Source organism: Dipodomys merriami, unplaced genomic scaffold, assembly GCF_024711535.1.
Source record: "Dipodomys merriami isolate MVZ:Mamm:240054 unplaced genomic scaffold, mDipMer1.0.p SCAF_212, whole genome shotgun sequence".
Lineage (NCBI taxonomy): Eukaryota > Metazoa > Chordata > Mammalia > Rodentia > Heteromyidae > Dipodomys > Dipodomys merriami.
The window spans coordinates 239,186-244,125 of NW_027203516.1; the positions used below are offsets into that span (position 1 = coordinate 239,186).

The window sequence follows — 4,940 nt, forward strand, 5'->3', positions numbered from 1 at the left end:
TCCACACTAGTTATAGTATTTTCTATAAAAGATTATTTCATAGAGTTTTTAAAGTGATTCTTATTTACTGACATGAGACAATCACATTTCAGGCTTGTGAGTAAAATTGTAAATTACAAAAATCTGTATTTTGATTCCATTTATATGTGTGTTTGTATCTATGTCTGAGGACTATTTTGTGTATGGAAATAAAGAAGGCATAAAAATCTGCTTCAGAATTTTAACAATTCTTTCTTGGTAGGTTTTGAGATGCACTTCACTTTTATACTCTTCTGTGTTGCTTCTGTTTTAAATGTTCATTTATCTATATATCTATATATAAATAAAGGATTAGAGATATAGCTTAATGACAATGCTTATCTAGCATGCTTAAGATACCAGTTTCAATATCCACTAGCACAAAAATCACAAATGTAATACAGATTCATATTGGAAAAATGTTTAAGCTGTATCTTAGCTGCCACTTTCCAGCACACCAAAATTTCATTCAATGGAAACACAAAGTGACATAAACTAAGGTTAGCAATCTAGTTTATAGACATAACTTCTACCTAGTTTCTATAATCAGAATGTTGCCTGGTATTACTCAATCTATAATGAAAATAATGAGGTTTCAAAAGTACACTCATAGTTAATTCTTTCACTTCAGATTTCAACATTAAACCATAAAGGCAGATTCTACATATAGACCATAATTCCAATGAAACCTTGGGTGAAAATCTTGTTGCAGAATGAGTTCCTAAGTCATAATGTTTTTCTCTTTCTTACCACATTTCCAATTTATGAAGTCATAGATGTAACAGTACCAGAAAATTTACTGGCTGTCAAATAAAGAAAAAATAAGAGAGGCTCTAAACTATATTTGTTAACACACCCAGTAGTATATCAGACAAGATATTGTGAAATAAGTTCTATATTTCAAGCCTCTTTTACCTGTTAAAGGATTTTTTCAAATAAGAAAGTAATAGCCAAAATACACCATGAAGTTTTCTAGTTTAAAATCTAACCACCAGAATTTACCAACTAAGATGGCAAAATAAGAGAGTAAACAGGAAAATATTCTAAAATTCTATTGGAAAAATAACCCGTGATATCACGGGTTATTCCAGGCAGAGTGTAAATGAAGTTTGATTTTAGGGCTATCCCATCCATTAAACAGATGCTACATTAAACATAAAATTGTTTAATACAAAGTATTTGTGTCACTGGCTATTCTGGTTAAACACACACTATATTCATCATGGTTAAAATAATAAAGATTAATTTGTACTTTAAGTCATAGTTCAGTTGGTTACATAGCCATTCAGGAAAGCTCTCATTCATCTAAATGTTGACTTACAGAGACAAGATTCTTCCATATTGCAGTTTAACCTTTGGAATATGTAGTTTCCAACTTTGCCACAGAACAGATGCTGGGGAATAAAATAAGAGGATTTTATGGATTGAGCTGGAAATAGCATATACCATTTACACCTATGTGCTTTTGTCTAGAAATTAACCATATTATTTTACCTTGCTCCAAGAAAGGACTGAAAATATAGTTCGGTACCTAGGAAGACAAAATGGATTTGTGAATATGATGAATGCTGCTGTAGTTTGATGTTAACTGTTATTTTTATCTTTGTAGAACATATTCAATACTATGGTAATTTCTTTCCTTTTCTGTATGCCTCAAACTCATGTGGCAAAGGAAGACTCACTGCTCTAAAGTATAGACCTAAAAGTTATTTCCAGCTTCTTCCTTTCCTCAGTGCTCCCACAGCCATCAACATTCCTGTGGCTCATTTTTTTCAGCCTATGCCTTTATCACCCCCACCATCAGCCAGGTGTTCAACTGCCCTCTCCTGGAAAGAAATCTCTGCCTCCACTCTGACCTCAACCCCAATTGTCCCACCCCATCCATTGTCACCTCCACCAATACAGAAACAATAACAAATCTTTATTATCCTAAGACATAGTATCACTTCTCCTTACCTTTACACCTCAGTAGGTTTACTTCAGGCTCTGTTAAATATCTCACAATATCTCCTACAAATACAAAACTGCTATGCACACTAAATGAGTTCCTTACATATGGACTAAGGAGACAAACAATAATCTCTTAGGAGATATTAAAGTATATATAGGCATTTCTTTATATTCTAAGTGGTCCCAGACTTCTAGAAATTGAGAGTTTGGCTCTACATATATGATTATTCCTTTTCTTGCCATATAGCCATACATTTGGAATATTTTAAAAAATGGAATGCTTCAGCAATTTGTTTGTCATCCTTATACAGGATACATGCTAATCTCTGCATCATTTCAATTTTAGTATACAGTATATGTTGCTGTAGCAAGTACTTGATATTGCTTTCTATTGCCTTCAGAATGTTGATGCTCTAGCCAGCCCTTCTTTACTGTTTCTACAATATGCAGCAATGGATTCTACAACAAATATAATCAAGTAAATATAATCTCTAATAAATGTAATTATGCCATATTATATATTACATTGTTATATATTAATGTAATTACTAATATGTATTTGATTATAGTTTACAAGAGAATAAGTAACAGCAAAACTGTTAAGGCTGTGGCCCATGGGAGCACTTGTTCACTTTGCAGATGCCCATCCCTAAAATAATATAAACCAGTCTTCTTTGCTCTCTTCCCACCATTACTATGTTTTCACTGATGATTATTTAATAAATGAAGTCACCTAAGAATTCTAACCAAACCTACAATTTTATCAGCAATTCACCTTTATATTTTCCCAATAAACCAAGACAGGAAGAGATGAAGAAAAAATTAGAGAGCTAAAAAAGTGTTAAAAGTGTAGTGGATATTAAAGCATATAGTTTGTCGCAGAGCTGGTGATATTGTGACACAATCCTCTGGTGATATTGTGACACAATCCTGCCAAAGTAGGACAGGCAGGGAGGGAGAGGAGGAGGAGGAAGAGCATCATAATGATCCTTCTCAACAATTCTCTGGAACAAACTTGAATTGGTTTCTTCAAGGTGGGGGTGATGGGCTTGAGGGGAGGGACCCTTTCTCTGAAGTCTGACAAGAAATCAGGAAATATTGCAGTCCCTCAGGCAGCCCAAGTAAGCACAGGAACAAGATAAGAATTCCTCACCTTGAGCACTCACACTGAGCTTTTTTTTGAAAGTTCTCAAACCTTCATGATAGAAACAGTTTTGATCCTCACAGCAAGATCTGTGAGGCAGGAAGGACGGGGAGTCTGATCTTTAGTGAGGTAAACTGAGTCAGAAAGGAGCAATTGTAGGTCATCCAACACCAAAGCCAATGCCTGCATTTCTTTTTTTTTTAATTTTTATTTTTTGTGAACATACTGTACAGAGGGGTTACAATTACATGGGCAAGATACTCATCCAGCATGTATTTATTGATCACCTATTATGTGGCAGAGCCTGTGTCAAGCGAGGGTGATCTACATGGCATTTGCTCTGAACTTAGAGAACTGTACATTTGAAGAAAAGACGAATAAATCATTAACATAATAACAGGTTTTAGTTAATATCATAATTTCTGATTATGTTACCATAACATGGGAAATTATAGAACAATATTGTTAGAGCAATGATATAAATATACCATCAGGAAGATTTCAGGATCAAGGAATCAGAAAGGGAAAGTCTGAGCTAAAAGGTAGTGAAAGCAGTGAAATTCCTGAAGGAGCCAGGTGCTGGTGACTCACACCTGTAATCCTAGTTACTCAGGAGGCTGAGATCTAAGTCTATGTGATATCCTACCAGTCTAGCTAGCCTGCAGTAAGCATTGCATTAGATTGGTTTAGCTAGTGTCTTCCTCACCCCCAGTGTCTTGTAAATACCAGCTCCATGGCTAATAAAGTTCTACTTGTGGCCAGGCAGTGGTGGCTCACACTTGTAATTCTAGCTACTCAGAAAGATGAGATCTGAAAATTGCAATTCATAGCCCACCCTGGGCAGGAAAGTCCATGAGCCTCTTATCTCCAATGAACCATCAAAAAAGTTGCAAGTGGAGCTGTGGCTCAAAGTGATACAGTACTAGCTTTGAGCATAAAAGCTAAATTAAAAATTCTTTACATCAAAGGAAAACGAGCAAATATGAGTGAGGCAGGAAAAAAAGAATCACAAGGACCCAGAGAAACAAAGGATACATGTTTCCTTTCTAAGTGGAATCTAGATAGTTGATACATTCATAAGTAAATACATTGGTTGGTGTGCAGGTATATGCAGATACATTCACTGAAATACAGTAAACTCAAATGTCATCTCAAATATTGTGTAATTCCTTAGAAAGGGAAAGTTCAACAAAATAAAAATAAACAACAGGAATCAGGTACTCAAAAGGAGTAGAGTAGGGTCAAGGAGAAATGAGTAAATGAATGAAAGAGGAGAAAACAGTCAAGAATCCTATGTATTTCCTACAAAATGAAAATGAATGAGGGGAGGAGAGGAATGGGTGAGAATTTTGAAAGGAGTGACATGGACCAAGACATATTGAATTCATCAACTGCTTTGTTACATGACAACTCCATTATACAATGACTTAAAGACAATTCCAGCCAGGCACTGGTGGCTCATGCCTGTCATCCTAGCTACTCAGGAGGCTGAGATATGAGGATTGCAGTTCAAAGCCAGCCCAGGAAGGAAGGTCTGTGAAACTCTTATCTTCATTTAACCACCAGAAAACCAAAAGTGGCACTGTGGCTCAAGTAGAAGAGCAATGGCCTTGAACTGAAGAGCTTAGGGACATCGCCCAGGCCCAGAGTCCAAGCACCATGAGTGACCAAAAATATAAAAAAGAGACAATTCCAAAACATTCAGAACAAATATAGTGAAAGAAGCAAGGCAGAAGTAAAAAAAAAATATTACAAGGAAAGAACTGAATTCGAAGACTTACATTCCAATCACTGGGATGTCATGATTCTATGTCAGTGGCATACGTTG

General features: G+C 35.6%; 1 pseudogene; it reads right to left on the minus strand.

The window, feature by feature from the left end:
* Nucleotides 1–2,234: 2,234 nt before the first annotated feature.
* On the minus strand, nucleotides 2,235–2,332 carry LOC138834345 (U6 spliceosomal RNA; annotated as a pseudogene).
* Nucleotides 2,333–4,940: the final 2,608 nt, after the last annotated feature.